At 40.9% G+C, this 22,040-nt stretch overlaps 2 protein-coding genes across 4 annotated transcripts in view; one reads left to right on the top strand and one right to left on the bottom strand.

Annotated features, from left to right (window-relative positions):
- nmnat3 (nicotinamide nucleotide adenylyltransferase 3) overlaps positions 1 to 22,040 on the top strand; it is a 266,385-nt gene that overhangs the window by 217,297 nt on the left and 27,048 nt on the right. The window lies entirely within an intron of this gene.
- The window catches only part of clstn2a (calsyntenin 2a), a 132,711-nt gene that overhangs the window by 98,777 nt on the left and 11,894 nt on the right, over positions 1 to 22,040 (bottom strand). The window lies entirely within an intron of this gene.

Below are 22,040 nucleotides of genomic sequence, written 5' to 3'. Positions count from 1 at the left end.
GCTCCTTCTAGTGTGCATGCCTCCATCACCAGGAAAAAGGTGTTCTTGTCATTTTTTGGTAGCGGATAAAGAAGATGCGCATGTGAGCATGCATTGCCCTACCAATCGGATTTCAAAATCCATTGCTTCTAAAAGTCCAATGCTAAATAACAATGCTAACTGTTAGCATGCAATAGTTTTTTTTGTGGGGGTGTGGGGGGTTGCATCGTTTGTTGGCAAATACACAACTCACAATTCTTTTTGTTTGATGTTTGGTTTGACAGTAAAAGCGAAAAATTGTGGAATGACAGCTTGTATTTCAGTCAGGTAAAACTTATCTCAAGGCACCACTGTAATGTTTGTGCTTAAGACAGGCGCACGCGCACACACACACACACACACACACACACACACACACACACTATTCACTTATGGCGGTCAATGGGGACCGGGACCCGGCCGCGATCAGTGAAAAACCACAAAGTGTGGTTTCCCTTCTCTAGGAATTATTGTGTACTGTATGTGGGTACCAGTATGTTTCAAATATGTGAAGGGTATTTACAGTATACACTTACAATACATATTTGAGACAAAGACTACAGCAGTAGACGTATCTACTTAAATATTTCATATTAAAACCTCATGCTGAGATTAACATTTATCAGTATTGTCTTCTGAGAGAGGCGAAGAGACTTGTGTTTGGTGGCGTAGAAGGCGGCTCTCATTCGACGCTCTGACAGTGTAGCCGGCGTTAGCCTCCAGCGATGTAGCGAGGGATCATTGTGTGTGTGTGTGTGTGTATACACACATATATATACACACACACACACACGTATGTTTATATATGTACATGTGTATATTATACATATATATATATATATATATATATATATATACACACACACACTACACTGTACATATATATATATATATACACATATATATATATATATATATATATAGTCGCTGTCCATCATGTTTGATGATGACACACACACACAAACACACACATACAAAATCTGCTTCCTAAAATTTGTTCTCAAACCACAAACACTACCAAATCCCAATGATAACGGTTTCATTTTTCTATTAAGTGTGCTACTTTCTTTGGGAACACAACCTTAAGGCCGTCAACATAAAGAGCATTATCAGTCCATCTTCATAAACTTTCCATATTTTGGAGTGAAAGACGAGGTGTGCATAAGAATTACACTGAAATTCTGCATCCTCTGCCGCTGAAATGAGTTATGTAACAACAACGCCAATGGTGTCGTTATCTCTGCCAAGGATGCTATGAAGGTCTTGCTTAGTTTGGCTGTATGACTGTGGGATTTTCACTTTTTGGGTTTGTGCGTGGGCCACCGCGGTAGAATGCGTCCCTGAACACATCTTGTGCATCTGGAGTGGCAAACCCGTTGGCAGTTGCAAGTATGTTGGCTGGGTATTCACAGGATGTTTGCCAGTGGGCACATTTTGAAACTGCCTTTGCATATAAATGAAGCAGAGGTCCTCAGTCAAGCCATTCATTTACTGCCACTTACCTGGGAACCGGTTGAGCTTCTTCTATGGGCTCCTCATGTGTTCCCAGGCAAACAAAAGCAATCTGGACAGCTACAGAGCCATCTCGTACGACTCAGACAACTCCCCGTCGTTCGCCGTTTCGAGGCGCTCAGAAGCCATTCTGACTGAATGCCCCCAAGACGTCACATTGGCTGTCTCTTCAAAAAGCGAAAGAGCATCTCCACTTTAAGTTTGATTCCTTGATAGTTAAAAACCAGCCAAACAGACAAAATCAATCTCTGGGGCATGTTTTCCAAGGCCTCATTCTGCATCATCACCAGGGGCGTGTGACAAAACATGCGGATTTAAAAGATAATAATAATTATGACAATTCGGGTTGATCATCTTGTTTTTATAAACTCAAAAAATTCCCAAAAAAGGAACCATCTGCCTCTTCTCGCTCTGCAAATATTGTTTTCACGGTGGACACAAGGTACATTCTTGAAATGAAAGACCCTGGAATGTGAATTCAGAGATTTGTTTTTAAATGCATGCTACATGTTTGAAGATAATTGCTGAAAACACGCAAAGACTGGGAACTATGTAGTACTCACAGAAATACAAAGTGGTATCTCTACTTACGAATTTCTCGTCATATGAAATGTTCAAGTTATGAAACGTCTCAACAGAAAAATATTGCCTTGTTACGAAAGAAATTTCAAGATACGAAAAGAAAAAAAGTGAACAAGTGTTCACCAATCTCCTTATATGATAAACATTTTCCATTAACTAAAGTCTCCAAAAAGTATAAAGACCCAAGTAAGCCATGGATAACGAAAGGCATAGAAAACACACGTAAGAAGAAAAACAATTTATATAAATTGTTTTTAAAATTGAGAACTGAAGAAGCAGAAAAAAATATAAGAGCTATAAAAATAAACTAGTAAATATAAGAACCAGTAAAAGAGATCATTGTCATGCACTATTAGAGCAGAATAAAAGTAACACACAAGAAATATGGAAAATACTTAACCAAGTAATCAGAAATAGTACTAAAAAATGGATTATCCAGAATATTTTATCAAAGGCAAAAATACTATTTTGGAAAAAACTGCAGAAATAGCAACTGAATTTAATGAGTATTTTGTCAACATCGGCAGTAACCTAGCAAAACAGATTCCTGATCCAACAAACTTGTTTGAAATAGATACGTAGGAAAAAAATCCTCCACAATGTTCCTTACTGCTGTAAAACAAGAAGAAGTATCAAATATTATAAAAACTTTTAAAAATAAAAAGTCAACTGATTGCTTTAATATTGATATGACAATAATAAAGCAGATTATAGAATATGTAGTGCGACCTTTCACACACATGCAACCTGTCAATCGAAGCTGGTATCTTTCCATCAAAAATGAAAATTGCTAAAGTTATTCCAGTCTATAAAAGTGGAGAAAGACATCTGTTTACAAATTATAGACCAATATCACTACTACCACAATTCTCAAAAATATTAGAAAAACAATTTTCGCGCAGACTTGATAGCTTTATATAAAAGCATGAGCTGTTAAGTGAGAATCAATATGGCTTCAGGGAAAAACGGACCACCTCAATGGCAGTTATGGAGTTTGTGGAAGCAATAGCCACTAACATAGACAACAAAGAATTTACTGTTGGGGTTTTCCTAGATCTAAAAAAAGCTTTTGACACAATAGATCACAGTATATTATTGAAAAAACTAGAAAGATATGGCATTAGGGGTGTAGCTTATAAATGGATAAAAAGTTATTTAGAAAACAGATATCAGTATGTGCAACTCAACAATAAAAAAACGAATCAACTGAAAATCACTCACGGAGTTCCTCAGGGGTCAGTGCTTGGTCCAAAACTATTCATCTTATATATAAATGATATCTGCAAGGTCTCAAAACAATTTAAATGTGTCCTGTTTGCTGATGATACACCTTTCTACTGTTCTGAAATAAATCTGAAACAGCTCCTGACAACCGTAGAAAACGAATTAAACAAATTAAATGCTAGCATGCGGACCATGGCGTTTTTTATCCAGGTACTTGGTGCTTTTTTTTGTGTGATTTAAAATTTGGGAGCTAACATTTCTTTCGAATGCGTCAAACTTTACTTGTACTTTAATTGAATTGAAGAATGCTTCAAGCTCAAATCCGACTAATTTCAAGTAGAGCTGTCAAACGATTAAAATATTTAATCTAATTAAAAATGCAACTGTCATAATTGACTCAAATGAACTAAAAAATTAATCGTGATTACTCACACCTTTTTGATCATTTCTGAATTTCCTTTTACATTTTTTATCCTATTTTTCCCCATTTTAATGCTCTCATCAACATGGAATCATGAATCAGTTTTCTATGTGCCAAATGCAAATATTTAATGAAATAACAATTTCGATTTTCAATTTTACATGAACATTTTTCACTTGGAGCAGTTATTCACACATAATCTTTCACAAAATATTACTGTCCATCAACAACAGTGAAAAAAATAATTTGTCACACAACAGCTGCTTTAACAGCCGTTTTAATGAAATCAAAACAGAGCAATATAACATTATAAAGTGCACATCTAAGGTAAACTAGTACTCAGCCTGTAGTGGATTTAAACCATGGTGGCATACTTCGTTTTTCTCAAGTTTGCTATGAACACAGCAGTCTGTTTCTGTATGTTTGGAGAATAACGAGACTCCGAACACCAGTGTTCGTTATGTGCCGTTGTATTCAAAACTGCCGGCCGTGCAAACATGCGCACGCACTTCCCCCGTGCTGCTGGGGCAAACCATTCTGAAAGAGGGGGGTTTCACTCCCCCTAACACAGTCGGGCTATGTTGATTGTGTTGGTTCTTCTTGCGCGGAAGTCTCTCTACGGTTTTGTGTAGACCTCATTTCGGATGACTGCACTTGGTTTGATGACAACTGGAGACGTTTTATTTTCGCTAGGTCGCTACCACTACGGCGCACTGTCACTGTCAGATGAACACAGAGAAGCTCAGAAAACTGTAGCCTTCCACACAAAATGGTTCCAAACAAGTAACAATCGCGTCAGTGGCATAAATCGTGTACATGTATGATATATATAGAGAGAGAAGAACAGGTAACTTTGGTCTTGTCAGTGGAGCAATCTGGCAACTTTTTAAAACTCAACTTTCCATTCATAAACTCTTTAAGTTTCCGTTTTTGGTGTCTCGAGCTGCCGTGGCTGGTAAAACAGACATGGGCGTGGACGTCTGCAGCGCGCTTGTTGTTTTGTTTCTGGCGTATTTGCAGTGCAACGTAACATCCGCTTGTGACGTGTGCCGCGTTAATCTCGCGAAAAAAAAATTAATCCCGTTAAAATTCATTTAAATTCATGCCAATAAAAACGCACTAAACTAACAGCTCTAATTTCAAGGTTCCCAACCTGCCGTTGGACCATCTGATGAAATTCCAGCTGAAATTCCAGTCTCACTTCACTGTCTTCCACAAGAGCAAGCATTCTTTTTTTCTGTCTCTTGTTCAGATTCTGAATGGCAATTCTTCAGTTCAAAACGAAGGGTACCAAAAAAAAAAAAACGCAACAAGCAGACAAGCTGTTAACAAAGTAAGGTTAGCATCAGACTGTTATCAGCAAAGGTTACCTGCAAAAGTTTGCTCTCCAGAGGCTCTCATCCATCCATCCTTGTCTTTCTTTTGTGCTGTCAATTTATTCAACACAATCGGGATGGAGCACTTTCTATTTTTCAGTCTCGTTCCTTCAGTGGTGGGAAGTCAAGCTAGGGAGGCCTCCTATGCTGCCCTGAACACTACACAAGCAGACGTACATTTACAACCTACATTACATTATTGGTTCCACAAAATGTCTTGATAGTATTGTTTCTCTCTCCTCACAGTGTTCCTCTTAACTGCTCTGCTTTCAGTATGTTGGATGCTAGATTGTCCAATATGTTTACAGCTTCTATGGGTTGCCATGCCAATATACTGCAATTTGCAACAAGCCTTCAAACATGCTGTTGCACCCAAGTGCCAGGAGCCACCATCAATCCATTTTATTCGTGCAAAAATTATTCGGCATTAATGCAAAATGTGTCCGTCGTCATCTATGGAGACCACCCAACGGTATACAGTACTCCCCTCGTTTATTGCGGGGGTAACGTTCCAAAAACAACCCGTGATCAGTAAAATCCGTGACGTGGCCATCTTTATGTTTGGGAATGATTACGTATACAATACTGTATTGAATGAAACCAAAGATTAAAGCTTTTTTGCACACCCAAGCATTGAAAAAACAACTACAATATTAGCATTTTCTTACAAATAGACAGTTTTTATAAATACTGTACAGCAGCGGGCCTCCGGGCCGCAGACCAGTACCGGTCCGTGTGTCATTTGGTACCGGGCTGCACAGAATGAATAAAGAACTACATTACTTCAATTTTATTCATTTGGAACATGGAAACGGTTTTAATTTTGAAAAATTACCGTATCCTCTGTCCGATTTCACATTAAGTCCACTTGTGATTAAAGTGAGAGGTGATCACTTTTGCTTGGCTCAATAAAGATTATTTGGCAATGGGGACTGTATCACTTGCTAATCAGATTTCAAATTCCGCCACTGACTGGTTAGTTGACGCACAACTAGCTAAAACAAACCTGTCGCGATCTGCAGACAGTCACCACCCCTGGCATTCCATATTTTATTTTTTTAGGATTTCACATAGGATGGATGGATTCCAGAATTGTGTTGTGATGCATTAGCTCCAGTACTAAGAGGTGGATTAAGATAGGCCCGTCCTAAATCAAGGCCCGAATAGCAAATGCACTATTAGTGAGTTCTGTGAAATACAAAATGAGCCTTCGAATTCATTGCATATTGAATTCTGGAGCAAATGTTTGACTTCAGTGGAAAAAGGGAAAATGAAAAAATGCAGAGCATCCAACTCTGTAAAACCATGACCAAGGACCACATTTCATGTCATATCATCACGAAAGCTTGAATGGATTACTATCTTAGTATTAGTCTTTGGTGGCAGGTAAGGAGCAAGTCTACTTTCACAAAAGCACAACAATGTACTTCAGCAGATAGCACGCACCCACTGCCCCTTGAAGTGGCATTTTAAATTGGGTGTAGTAATAAGGAGAAATTTGGAGTGCTGCTGATACTGGCTTCTCAGAATACCTATTTCAAATAATCACAGTTGAGGTTTGAACACTGCTCAAAGGGGTGACGTATTGTCTCAGCACTTCAGCTACACGAGAGTACTCGTGGAACTTAAGAATCAAATGCGCCGACGCCGCTTCCAAACAAGGGTCCCCCGAGGCCTATCCAAAGTGTTAGCCGTTTAACTCCTGAATGTATTTCATGAACCTGCTAAGCTTTTAGACTTTTTGTGTCAGCCATTTAATGATCCTTGCGGCAGCATGTGTGGAAAGCCTCATTCTGCATTCACTGTTACAAATGCAGGGGATCCACTGGCTTCTCATTGAGCTGTTGTGTTCATTTTCTTTCGGAAAAAAACACAAAAAAGATCGATTTGGCCAGCACTAAGGTAAACTGGAATTGATTCAAGTGTGTGCGTGCACATTCATATTCAGCGACCGTGCAAAAGGGGGCTCTTTTCAGCCCCAGCAGGACATTCCATTGGGAGGACGAGCATCGCCTGTGAAATTCCAACTGATACCAAATTGCTATCGCGAAGCTTGTTGGCTCAGCTTTAAAAAGATGGCACTGCACAAATGTACTCCATGTACATACTGTACTTGTTCACCTTTGAATACTGCACCTTTTCCTATTTAATACACGGTACAAGAAAAATGTCAATAAAAGTAAAATAAATCTATAAAATGGGATGGGATGCAACAGAAGTGAATCGGGGAACCTGCAGGATTTTGACAGGAAGCTCTCTTGGATCATTTCTGCTTCATGGCAGGTAGCATGAAAGAGTGCCCGTCTGTCTACATGCAAAGATCGATCATTTTGCGTGAAAATCGCTATTCCTTTTGGAACAGATTTGTAACAGAGCAAGCATCAGTGCTAGTAATCGGCCTATGTCGCATTGTTTTAATTGGGTGTTAGTATGCGATCAAAAGGCCAAGGTGTTGTTGTTGTTGTTGTTGTTGTTGTTGTTGTTTTTAAGAATTGTGCATCTTCTGCCAAACTGCAGCTTGTTGTGAAATCATTTGAGCTGTGGTCACTGGCCATACATAGCTTCCATCTTCAATTTTTGGTCACAGAGGAAAAAAAAAAAAATAAAGAATGATGGCTTGTATCTTGAAAAACTTATAAATCAGGTCACTTGTATCCCAAGGCATCGTCTTTCTAAATTTAAAAATAAAAGACTTGTATAGTACAATTTAATAGCAGCAATTTGGCCTGCTTGCTTTATCTCGTTTTGTTTTCATTGTGGAAACAACTGCAAGAGTCAGTTTCTCTTACAGATAAATAAAGCATATTTTTTTCACTCTTTGGGGATATAGTTGAAAGATTCCTCCCAAAATGTAGTTGAACGGAAAAACTAAATTACGCAAAAAAAACATTCAAACAAATGGGCTTTGTTTTCAGCGGCAGCTCCACAATGCTTGCAACATGAATCTTTGGCTCAATTAGAAGGTTATAATCCAATATGATGAGAGAATTCAGGGAGAATGGATCACCTAAAGCTAATGCAGTGCATGATGCTATTATTTAAAAATGCTTATCCAAGTGATGTTCACTCAAGTGACAGCATGCCACAAATACGAAACGCCCTCTCCGTGACCTAGCTCATTGCTTTTGAAAATTAATAATAAGCAATGTTCAACTGTGGTCGTACTAGTGCAGTAGTTCTTTGAGATACAAATGACCCAACTGATGCATATTGGGAGATACAAGCAGTCTTCAGGAAAAATTTTCTTTTTGACGCAGTCACTTCACATTCAAGCTGATCCTCTGTCAACCTTTTTGCATGAAGTAGTGAAGCTTACTGTATGTAGCGGTGAAAGGGTTGCAGGTGGGATGCCAAATTTCTGGCCATGAAGCTCATCAGACTTCCTAGTTGGTCGAATGGCTAAATCATTTTGCCAGTCTTGACTGCAGTGCGATAAGGCTCCATCAGGCCCGAGTCATCTTGCAGGCCATCACGATTCAGACTAACCGAATCAAGTTTTGGACCCCAAAAGTGTAGACGCCAGACCAGGTCTCCGAAGCAAAAAATATTTAATGTACAAAATTTGCACCGACAAAGTAGTAACATAAAGCGTTGGTCAAACCAAGGACCAGGGAGCACAAAAACGAATAACAAAAAGCGCTTTCACAGAAGGCAAGAGAGGAAAACAAGAACGGAGAATACAACCGAAAAAAACAATTAATCAACAACACGCAAGAAAAAGCCAAATCACAACACAAAGCCATACTTACGCAATAAATGGGACGAGAGTTCAAAAGCGAAACACGACGGGATCAATAGTAAAGAGTATGTGGGCATGGAAGCATCAAGGCATAAACAATACTGCGACAACCACCAGTTGGTCCTTAAATACACAGTTCCTTAATTGAAAGATTGGCAGCAGGTGTGCAGCCAGAAAGTCTGCTCAGTCTGCCACCTGCTGGCCAGGCCAAGGACAGGAACATGACACGGGCGGATAGAAGGTAATACAATATTGAGAGCACGCAAATTTTATTAGCGCTGATAAAAATTGATTCATAAGGTTGAGAATCTCAAGAAGCGGTGGGGGTGCTCCTTATTGCCCTGAAAAATGGCCCCCCTCCCCTGACCTTTCTGATGCAGATTGTGAAAGAAAGGCAATCTAGCTGCTGTGAGAAATGTTCTCATTTGGTTCAATGTTGCCCTAATCTCATTGCTCATATGGACAAACATAACAGAGATACTATCAATATATATATTGCGCGTCGTCCCGCACGCGGTCTGTCCTTCCGTCTGTCCCTTTTCAAAACGTACCTACTTCACCGCGCCGCTGCGCGCCGCCACTGCGCCGCTCAGGCAGTGGCTCACTACGATCGCGCGGGCATCTTAGCGAAAAAATGTTGTCTACCCACAAGCATTGCAATGAAATTGTTTGTTATTTAGTAGAGGTCTCTTTATTTTCGCGATAAGCAATGAAGATGAACAAAAAGTTGAACCAAGCAACAACACTTTTGTGGGCCGAAGGCCCACCTTACCAGCCTTCCGCAGGAACTAGCTGATGAGCCGCCCGGAGGGCGGCGAACCACCACCTTACCAGCCTTCCGCAGGAACTAGCTGATGAGCCGCCCGGAGGGCGGCGAACCAGCTAGTCTTTGATAAAAGGGAAAAATACTTTTTTTTAAATCAGAAAATGGGTTTGGATTTAAAAGATGCGAGTGATTCGAATCGAACCAAATTGTTCCACGTCAAATGAACTGTCCTTGAATCATACGGCATCACCATACATCAAGATGGGTATCGAATAGTCTTCGATTGGACAGTTGCTCACCACTAGGTTGGACACATTGGAAATAATCAATGAACAAGCCCACAATGCAGCGCAGGCAAGTTCACTGCTCCATGGTAGACATTAACAGTAGACAAGTCAGAAAAAACTTGCAGAAGGGTGTAATGGGAATTTGACATCTAACAGTGCTAAAATGTATCTTTTAACTAACTGTTTGAATGAATGAATTATGAATGCTGACCATGTTATTTGCAGATAAGCAAAGTTGCCTGCTCACGCGGCAGACTTTCTGTTCATTCCGTTGTCCGAAGAAGTCGCTGTCCAAAGTGCTGATTGTGCTGCATGATCTGCACTGAAGCGCCTCCCAAGAAGAGTATAAAAAAAGGGAGTGCCCGACTACTCGGGGGAGAAGGCTCCATGACAAATATGTGAATGGTGCTTCTCCGTATTTTTTGTAGGTGTAATAAATCGCATCATTTTTTTATAAAGACTTTCGTTGTCTTGGTTTCCCTCGACAAGACATAGGGACAACTTTAAAGCTTCCCCTTTGATTGGGCTTTTACTTAAAAAATAATAATAAAATCAATAAATATACATTTGTGATGTTAAGATATGGGTTCCAAAGTGTGCCTACTTACAAGTGCTTTTAGTGAGAACACAAATTAAGCATTCTTCACAGCTAGACGCAACAGTTTGGCGTTGGCAATGTGCACGGAGTCTTCTCCAAATTCCCTGTATTTTCTCGGCCTTGGTTTGCAATTGCGTGTGCGTATGCAAGTGTGCCTATTATGGCTGTGTTGGACTGAAAAAGGCTCCCCCAAATTGTGGGAAGAGAAGGTTTCAAAAAAAGAGGGAGAAGGCAGGCTGGGTGTGTTCATGCGCAAAGTGTTTAGCATTAATTAAATGTCATGTTGTAAAATTAATCAGTTTATGCCCTCCTTGAAAAACACCACCAATTATTATTACGTTTGCAGCGAAGCTCACAATGATCGATGAATTGCTCAAATTCTGCTGATTGTCTGGAACTGCTTGTTGATTAACCATCTCTTGGAGCATTTTCAGTTCAAACTTGGCGCATTTCATGTTATTGACTCAGTCTCCACTCGACTTGGCTGTGTTAATATGAACAACCCGTCATCAGCGACGGGTGCTTGAGCCACTGCCCATCCACCCAGTCTCATGCTGTGGCAAAACAGCCCCCGGCTGCATTATTCTGCCCAAAACAAAACTGAAATGAAAAAAAAAGACATTAAAAGCATAAGTGCCGCTCACTTATCAGGGATCTCGTGTGATCCCACTTTTGTGAACATATGACCATAATTTAAAACGGCGTTAGCTCTGTTTGTGGGTCAAAGAAATATAATGCATCATTGGTGATCCTCACAGGGACAACCTGCATTTAGAACACTGATGTGACTGATCCCCTGTGCATGTGTAATTTGGTTCTTCTAGTAACTCATGGCCTTGGGAGGCACTGGCCTACATAGGGAAGGTGTGTACAAGCAAAGATGCACAGCTCAGTCGAAGTAAAAATGGAGCACTGCTTTCTGAGGGAAAATGATTTAAATTTTAATGAAGACTCAACTCCACTCTGCTGAATCCTGTTGTGAAACATGTTCTAGCAGCCACTTCAACACTTCACACATTTGGGAAAGCAGAAGAGAGTTTCATCGAACTCCCTGGCTGATTTTGGAACAGGATTGCATTGTCACAATGTCATGTATCATGTTAACTAAGTCGCTTACCCAACACCCACTTCCTCGGCTGCCAACACTTACAGTTTATAACCTGGACAACAGTGGTGGTCCATATCCAATAATATCAATACCGAATTTGGTATTGACTTTAGGGGTGTTCACACGGCAAGATTTGGTCCAGTGCTACGCCGGGGCTGCCCCAGTAGAGCGTTCACACGTGCAAATTAGCTCCGGCGTAGCGGAACTAATTTGTATCGGAACAAATTTGGTCCACCTCAGGGAGGTGTGGTTTAAAAATTTGCTCCAGAGCAAAGGCTTGTTAGCGAAGCAGCACCGGTGTAAATTTGCAAGTGTGAACGCAACTGGGTTAAATTTGCTCCAGAGCAAATGCTTGCGAAGAGTTTAAATACGTCGAAAATGCGTTCTGGTCGAAATGCTTTCGCGCTCTGTCGGACTTCCGTCATGTGTTTGTTTAATAACGACACAAGACTTGGCTGGTAACATCTTTCCTTTTGTAGGAGATTGGACTGTTTCTGAGTTGTTCGTGTAGTTTCTTCCTTTGTTGTGTGTTCACAACCCCCTGCCCCCCATATAATTTATTTTGTGATTTCCTCTCTTGATTTTCTGTTTGGCGCTTTATGTGTTTGCTTTTCTGAGTGTCAAGTCAAGTCAACAGTATTTATAGAGCACTTTCAAACAGCCATCGCTGCATACAAAGTGCTGTACACTGAGCAATTTAACATGCACAATAAACAGTAAGACAAATCGGTAATAAAAGGCGGTAGAAAGCACCAAACAGTAAAATCAAGAACAAATCTAAGTCATGCTGAGTCGAATGCCAAAGAATACAAGTGAGTTTTGAGGAGGGCTTTGAAGATGGGCAGCGAGGAGGCTTGCCGAATGTTCAGTGGCAGGTCATTCCAGAGAGAGGGACCAGCAACAGAAAAGGCTCGATCCCCTCTGAGCCTCAGTTTAGTTCTTGGTACTTCTAACACAGTCTGGTCCACAGACCTGAGGCGCCGGGCCGGTGTGTAGGGGCGGATGAGCTCAGAGAGGTAAGGCGGTGCGAGATTATTCAGAGATTTGAAAACAAAGAGGAGGATCTTGAAAATAACTCTAAAATGAATGGGGAGCCAGTGAAGGGATGCCAGAGTAGGAGTTATGTGCTCCCTCTTACGAGTACCAGTCAAGAGGCGAGCAGCGGCATTCTGGACCAGCTGAAGGCGCTTAATGGAGGACTGGCTGACTCCAAAGTAAAGGGCATTGCAGTAATCAAGCCGGGATGTGACAAAGGCATGAATTACTCTCTCAAAGTGTTCATGTGAGAGGAGAGGTTTTATTTTGGCCAGCTGTCTAAGGTGAAAGAAGCTGGATTTAACAATGGCACCAATTTGCCGATCGAGTTTGAAATCACTGTCCAGTTTAAGGACCAAGTTTGAGACCGTTGATTTCAGATAAGGAGACAGAGGGCCCAAGTCTACAGGATGGAATGTACAAGGGCCACTGGGACCAAACAATATCACCTCTGTCTTCTTTTCGTTGAATTTCAAGAAATTTTGTGCCATCCAGGTTTTGATTTCTTCCAGACAGGATAGGAGTGGCCTTAATGAGAAGGCGTCTTTCTTGCTCAGTGGGACATAGATCTGGCAGTCATCTGCATAGCAGTGGAAGGGAATACCATGTTTCCTTAAGATGGAACCAAATGGGAGCAGATACAGCGAGAACAGCAGAGGCCCCAGAATTGAGCCCTGTGGAACACCACATGACAGGGGAGCAGTGCGTGACTCAGAGCAGCCAAGGCTGACACAAAAGGTCCTGTCAGCTAGATAGGACCTAAACCACTTAAGAGCACTGCCGCCAATGCCCACCAAGTGCTGCAAACGAGTCAGCAGAATACTGTGATCCACTGTATCAAATGCTGCAGTTAAGTCCAATAAAACCAGACACACGTAGTCTCCAGAGTCATTTGCCAGGAGGATGTCATTAGAAACGCGTAACAGGGCTGACTCCGTGCTATGCATCGTCTTGAAACCTGACTGGAAGACCTCCAAGATGTTATGTTCATCCAAGAAAAGTTTCACCACTTTTTCCAGAATTTTGGAAATGAAAGGCAGTTTGGAAATGGGCCTGAAACTTGACAGCACATCTGGATCAAGACCAGGTTTCTTGATCAAGGGTTGGACCACAGCATGTTTAAACTGTTGGGGAACTACACCAGAAGAAAGGCTGCTGTTGATGATATCCAAGACCGATGCGCCAACACTCGGGAGAACCGACTGAGAGAAGTGTGGGGGAAGAGAATCGCAAGGGGAGCCAGATGGCTTCGTCTGGCGAACTACATCCTCCAAAAGCGCCAAGGACACAGTTTCAAAAGAATTTAGTACAGCTGAACATGGAACATGGACAGAGGGGTCAGATGCGGTATTTGAGACGGGAGTCCTAGCTGTAGAGACCTTATCAATGAAAAACTAAAGTAATCTGTTGCACATCTCGGGTGAAGAATCCGAGCAAGTAGGCAGAGGGGGTTTGAGTACACAAAGAATGTGCACAAAGAGCACAACGGAATGGTTTTGACCACAAGTCAAAGTATCTCCAAAAACTCAAATGGGGTTACTCGCTTGTCCAGGTGCTGATGCACTGCATTCAGAGCGAATGACATCGTTCATGCAGAGTTGGCTGGAGCAACAACAGGAGGTAGGCTAGGTTTCCAATTAATTGAACAGCCGTTCTAATCATGACTTGATGAGGCGTCAGGGCTAATGTAAAATGTATTGTTACAAGGGCTTGAGCAGAACAAATAATAGATTGGGTTTAAAGTAAAATGTGACTCAGTTCATCCACTGGCTTGATGGTCTTCGTTGAGAGGCATTTCAACTGCAACACTCCTATCTTCGGTCTTGTCAAAGCAGGAACAGCACAGACAGCATTAACATCAACGCCGCTGACTGCATTTCAACTGTGAGATTAGAATTGTGAGCTCACTACTGTGCTTGCTTCACTCGATGATGCTTGATGTGGGTTTTTTTTTGGGGGGGGGGGTCTCTGCAATAAAGCACTGCATTCTTAAATTAACTAGTCGTAGCAGAACATCAAGACGTCTGTTTTGCAAAAATAAATAAATACATTCTACACTAGAAAGGCATGAATATCTTTGTTTGCAATTGCAAGTCCAATTTGAAGGCATGATATATGTACATTGAACGCCCATTTATTCAACTGTTTAAAACCCTAGTTTTAAGATTAACAACAATTTGTAAAATTTATTAGAAACCCTCAGCCTAGTTTCTTGGAGCACTTCATTATTTTCAACAAAAACTGATCAAATGACGTAAAAACGGACTGTGGCTGAGTGTGCTGGTTGCAGTCAAGGATTTGCATTAATGTCCACACCTGAACTCCAACATTTACACAAAACTGACCACAAAGCTAGTACAGTATTCTGTTCTATAAATCAACAAGTGACAACATAATGGAAGCTATAAGTAAGTCAATACATCTCCAACTAAATGAAGTGAAAGAGGACTATTCCTTGCAGCACACCTGATCATCTCTCACGGTACACTAAAAGTTGAGAATCACTAGACTCCCAAAGATGGACTTGGTAAGTAAGGGGTCTGAAAATGCTGATGTCATGGTAACAACGACTGCCCCAAATGTTGCATACGCGTCTCATTGTTTTGAATGAAAATGGTCTTGATTGAGCAGTCCCTTAATCTCCTGAGCCATTCTGGTTATTCTTGACAATAGCAGCTGATGAAAATATTTGATAAAGAAATTGATCATTAATCATAAATCATTAATCATTAATCAAGATCATAAATGGAAATGTATGTTTAAAAAAAAAGGCTGTTTTAAAAAAATATAACAGCTGGTGGTCTGTGGCTTTTTACCAGTCCAGTCTTGTACAATTTTCATGGCGCAACAGCAGCAAGAGAATGACACTGGTTTTAGATCCCGTCTTGGCAAACACACCACAGCAGGGAATCATTCATCATTTACAGTGTCGTGAAAAAGTATTTGCCCCCCCCCCACAGATTTGTGGATTTTTTTTGCATTTCTATCACACACACACACACACACACACACACACGCAAACACTGACACACACTCCCGCGTTTCAAATAATCAAACCAATTTTAAGATCACTCTGAGACAACCCAAGGAAATACAAAATGCAGTTTTCAAATGACAATTCTATTTCTTAAGGCACATAAAAATTCCAAACTTTTCTGACCCTCTGAACATAACATGTTGTGCCACCCTTGGCAGTAACAACGGAAGTCAAGAGTTTGTGATAATTGGTGATGAGTCTTTCACATTGCTCTGGAGGAATTGTGTCCCTCTCTTTTTTGCTGAATTGTTTCAACTCAGCCATATTAGACGGTTTTCGAGCATGAACTGCCCGTTTAAGGTCACACCACAGCATCTTAATTGAATTTAAATCCGGACTTTGACTTGGCCACTCCAAAACTTTAATTTTGTTTTTTGTTTGTTTTTGAGCCATTCAGAGGTGAACTTGCTGGTGTATTTCGGATTGTGGTCCTGTTGCATGCTCCAACAGCGCAAACTGATTGTTGCACATTCTCCTTCAGGATTTACTGGTAAAGAGCAGAATTAATTGTCCCTTCAATCACAGGAAGTTGTCCTAGTCCTGAGGAAGCAAAGTAGGCCACAAGCTTGATTCAACACTGCCACCGCCATGCTTCACTGATGGCATAATATTGATAAATGCTGCGCCAGACGTTAATCATCCAAAAAATTCAATTTTGACTCATCAGTCCACAGAGTGTTTTCCCAAAAATCCTGAGGATCATCAATATGTCTTTTGTCAAATGTGAGATGAGTTTTCGCAAAGGAGTGGTTTTCGCCTGGGAAGTCTCCCATGGATGCCATTTTTGGCGAGAGTTTTTCTTATGCTAGAGCCGTGAACACGGTCTTGAACTGAGGCCAGCAAGGTCTGGAGTTCTTTAGGTGTTCTAGGATCTTTTGCTACCTCCTGGATCAGTCGTCGTCACGCACTTTGAGTAATTTTAGCTGATCGACCACTCCAGGGAATGTGTGCTACTAATCCCAGTTTTATCCATTTGTGGATAATGGCTCTGACAGTGGTTTGTTGGAGTCCCACAGTCTTTGAAATGGTTTTGTAAACTTTTCCAGACTGATAGATTTGAATTACCTTTTTTTTTCCCAAATTTCATCGGATCATAGCGTGATGCGTTTGTTCCTTGAGATCTTGTAATTTCGTGATTCAACACGTGGTGCTTGGATCTTGCCTGTGAAATTGAACGCAGCTTTCCCAAAACAGTTATTAGTCACAATTACTTTGTGATTTACCAAGTGGGCAATTACTTTTTCCCATTGGGAAAGGTACTATTGGATTTTTTTGTAAATTCATAAATTGGTATTTAGAAACTGCATTTAGTTTTTCCTTGGGAAGTCTGTGTGATATTAAAATTGGTTTCAGGAACTGAACTGTGTGGGATAAATATGCAAAGAACACAGATATCAGGATAGGGGCAAATACTTTTTCTCAGCACTGTAGAACTCTCAAGTAGCTCACAGTGCATTCGAGCAACACACACAAGCCTACGTTGTTTACGCACGAGTTGATTGTGAGGAGTGTCCATTATGAAATTTACAGGTCTGCTGACGACCGTGACAAAGGCAGAAATGACACAGAGGTTAAGATTAAGACTCACCGGAGGAGTCAATGAGGAGGACGGAGACAAACAGGTGCAGGTACCAGGTGAATTACGCCATTTAAGGCATCTCTAAAGAGGCAGCAATACAATAACCAACATAATCCGCATGAAAAACATCCACAAAAAAACAAAAAGCAATAAAATAAAAACGATGCTTTAGAGGTAAGGAGTGTTGCTCTTTCATATGGTATGACTTTTCACTCTTTCAACTTTGCGACAACAAGTGGTCCAAGCTGAAGGTGACAAGAAGAGATCAACCTCAAGGAAGGTAAAGAAAATACGTAAGTTGGCCACGCTCGCCACTGATCGTTTGCCCAGAAGCCATTTTGGCACCCTTTACCCGCAACTGATCCCCATTCCTGGGAAGGACAGCGCCTTTATTAAAGCAGATGAGGAGCTGCTTAGTGGATGTGTGTGGGCGTCATTGTGCAGGAGGGAACTAGAGAGAAAGGGGGTCAAAAGGCGAGCAGCAGCTGAGTGCAGTGGAAAGGAGTTTGCTGAGAACCGATAGATTGGTGAACAGACAAGCAGATATTGAGGCGCTATCTTGCAGGCTGCAGTTACTAAATTGGAAGTCAGTAAATCACTCAACTGTCTGATGAAACCTTTTTGGTCCAGTTGCTTTCATTCAGGGGGCCAAATAGGAAACAGATTATTTTAAGAGAGACGTGATTGGTTTGCCATATTATATATTCATTAAAATAAAATTAGTAGTGATAGGAGTAATTCAACCATCAAGACGCTTCATTATTTTGCGCGACAAGGATGTGACATCATTTTTCATCGACGTTTCCATTAAATGGGCAGATAAGGGAGCCTCACCTTATATCTCCAAAATATTTCTTCCTCCGAGCCCAGGAGTGGGCAATTCCAGTCCTGGAGGCCCGCTTTCCATCTCTCCCTGTTGCAACAAACCTGATTCAAATGAACAGGTTCAATATCAGGTTTCCGCAGAGCTTGCTGATGATCTCTTCAGTTGAATCGGGTGTGTTGCAACAGGGAGAGATGAAAAACATGCAAGATAGCGGCCCTCTGGGATTGGAATTGCCCACCCCTGTCCTAGCTACTCTAGCGAGATGAAATAAGATGAGCCCCGACATGCGGGACCATATTTATTTTTTGGAGCACTTCACTCAAAGATGTGCTTTGTGCGTATGCGTGTTACATCACGGACGTGTTGTGTTCACATTAAAAGTCGTATTTGCTTTAGTACCAAGAGTGCTAAGTGGAAGAGCTGTGACTGTTTAAATTCGCATAATCTTTTCTCAGGTCAAAAAAATATATAAAACGGTTTGTGTCAAACATTTTCTTTTACTTGTTATTTTTTTTCTAATTGACTACAGCCACTTTTTTATCACTGATACAAAGTACTGTTGCAATTCACAAGAAAGTCTCTTTGGGCTATCTTTGACCCTTCAAAAAACAGAAAAAAAAGCGACGTAATAGCCAAAGCTGTGGCCCATGACTAAAATATGTCCGAAAAATGTCTTTACACCAGAGTAAGTCCAAATTAAAAGCAACAATGGCTTGATGGGGAATTTGACCCGAGCTTGTAAGCGCATCCATTGGTACTGTGTACTTGGGAGTTCAATTTAAGATTGTTGAATTTGTTTTGAAATCTTCAAATGGTGGCACCATTCATTATTTTATGAATTACGGTAATTGTTTGATCTTCTGACTAAGTTTTATTTGTGGTCAGAACTTTGTTTCAGTTGCAGTCACGTTTAACTCTGAGTGCCATTGATGTGAAATCCCATCAACGGGAATCCTAACGATGAAGCGCCGTCTGCATCAGCAGATGCAAGCATTGGGTGTCTTTTGGATGAGCTCACCGTGTGTCAGACCATTATGTAAGTTCCTAAAACAGGGCGGACCTTTGGAGATACAACCGTTACAATCAAGTTGTGATTAATCAAAGGGTTTGTCGTGCTAAATCTACTACGAACAGTGCCACAAACAGTGAAAAATATGTCAGACATTTTTTTAAATTAAAAAATGCCCGTTAGTCCAGTGGTTAGCACGTCGACTTCACAGTGCAGCTCCGGACTCCCTGTGTGGAGTTTGCATGTTCTCCCCGGGCCTGCGTGGGTTTTCTCCGGGTGTCCGGTTTCCTCCCACATTCCAAAAACATGCGTGGCAGGCTGATTGAACACTCTAACTTGTACCTAGGTGTGAGTGTGGGCGTGCCTGGTTGTTTGTCTCTGTGTGCCCTGCGATTGGCTGGCAACCGATTCAGGGTGTCCCCCCCCGACTGCCCGAAGGCAGCTGGGATGGGCTCCAGCTCCCCCCCCCGACCCAAGTGAGGATAAAGCGGTTCGGAAGATGAATTATTTAAATTACAAGTGATGATGTAATGTATGTTCATACACACATACATCAAATATACACACATACAACAAATCCTACTACAACTAAATAGCGTGTAAATAGTTTATAATGTTTGTCAAATGTAAAATTGTTACACTGGTTGGATTGGTAAAAAAATAAAAATCAAAGGAAAATTTTTTTGTTGCTTATAGAAGAAAACGACTGTTCAGATGTTTGAGGCATTACAAAAGCAAAAAATATTAGCGTGTGTGTTATGCACAAAAGCTTGTGTTCTGTATTTTTGGTGGTCCAAAATCAGTGATTTGGTTGATACCAGCCCATGTTTTACTGCTGATTATGGAAAAAAATTAATAGGGTAGAACCAAATATGTCTGTTAGATGAAAAGACAAGAAAAAAAAGAATCTTCAGAGCCACAGCACCGTGTTCTACTATACGAAATTAGTGTGGTATAAAAGTTCCAGTAATTTGAAGTAATCAGTTTTACTGTACTTGAGTGTAAAATTTTGCTCCTACATTTTGATCTATTTCGGAAGAAAACTACTTACAATTTTTTTATTGAGCAACAAATCGGTTCATGACATGGCAGGCGTCTTAGTGCTAACAATGTTAAGTTATGCTTCAATGATTTGAGAAAACAACTGACATGTCAGGGTCAGTGTGACAAGACAGGGCAAAGAAAAACGACTATGAGAGACAACACCAAATGTGATGACAAAATAGGTGCACAGCATCACCAAAAGGCAACAAGGGTGAGCGGAGCACAGCAAATATTGGCACAGCCAGTATGCGGCTACTCGACTGCGAGATGATGAGAGTCACTGAGGTGATGGAGAGTCAAAGGAGAAAATGAAAGAAAAAACAGACATGGCTCTTTTTGACTGATGAGTGCAAAGAAATCAGAACCATCCTTGTGGAGGACAGGCTTTCATTTTCCCTGGCTACTCTAATCTTTCTTTCTGTATTTCAAATTCAACTGCTGAAGGTGTGTGTGTGTGTGTGTGTGTGTGTGCGCAGTTGTGTTAAAGTGAATACAAAAACACACTTGACGATCAGATACATACTGTCATGTCTTCCAAAATATTGTCTTGTTCGTTTTTGCTTCACTGGTGACATTGCACTGCGAAGACTCACCTCACCTCACCAAAACATTCACACAAAGCCGCGCTTGTAAAATATTCCCGACATCAAACCTCAGAAAAGCAAATATGCTCTTGCTCATGGTTTCTATTGGAGGGTTGAGAAGCAATGAGAAGAAAATATAAAGCTAGTTCAAAGCCTTTGACTGACGACACAAACGAGCCGCGCAGGACAACAACAAAAGAAAAGATGACTCAGCTCAGGTTGAGGGCTATGTGAAAAGGGACTTCTGTGCTTCTGTGTGTGTACTGAAAAAAAACATTTTGGTTGCAGGATAAATACAAAGAAGGCTTGTGAGCTTGGACTGGAATTACAATTTTAATGGAGGAGAAGAAGGGAAAGTTTACCACAAGAAACTAAGCAGCAATAAAAAGGACAATATAAACTGTGAAGCGGGCTCTACATGACAAATTCTGGTAACTTTTCAGACTTGTCATCATTGTTAAGGAAAAGCGACCAGTAGGGTGGTGGTGGGCAAATTCAGACTTTTTGGCTGATAATATACAACAACACATGCATTGATGCAAGGTTGTGGTGACCCTGGGCAAGGCATCCAACTGCTTCAAACTATCAGTAAGTGTGTGTGTGCACTCGACAAGAAGTCTGTGATTTTCACAATTCAAATTCCTGCGCTCATTACAAACGGCCAAACAGCATTACAGAGAGCGAAGAGTAATCATTCTGCAAAAACAAGACCAACTTTTCATTTTCTCTGAGTCCTGCAAGTACATCATTTAGTTTTTTGTGTTTTTTGTTATTGTAAAGTGTCCTTGGGTGTCTTGAAAGGCGCTTATAAATAAAATGTATTATTATTATTATTATCAAGCTTCAAGGCTCACAAGATGTTGCTCAACATGGATTCGATTGAATGGAAAAACAAGAGGACAAGATTGAGGAGGACTGCATGTTCTGTACTATAAGGCGCACCTTCAATGAATGACCTATTTTAAAACTTTTTGCATATATAGATAGGGCCCGCTGCATTATAAGGCGCATAGAATAGAAACTGCAATAGTGGCTCCGGTTGCGTTATGCATCCACTAGATGGAGCTACGCTACAGGGAATAGAATAAAATACAAGACAATACATACAGCTTTACTGATATTGAGCTTTCACAACCGCTGCAGCTGGAACAGTTAATGAGAAGTGGTCACAAACACGAACATGAAACATAAATACAAATGGCATTATAAAACAATGAAAGAAAGTCAAACGTTATGAAGACAATTGATTCAACAAAAAGGCAAACAAACCTCATGGGCTCACATTCACCAGGGGC

The sequence above is a fragment of the Hippocampus zosterae genome, chromosome 15 (genome assembly GCF_025434085.1).
Source record: "Hippocampus zosterae strain Florida chromosome 15, ASM2543408v3, whole genome shotgun sequence".
Classification (NCBI taxonomy): Eukaryota; Metazoa; Chordata; class Actinopteri; order Syngnathiformes; family Syngnathidae; genus Hippocampus; species Hippocampus zosterae.
The sequence above is the reverse complement of the archived record's forward strand: the minus strand, read 5'-3'. Positions and strand labels throughout refer to the sequence as shown.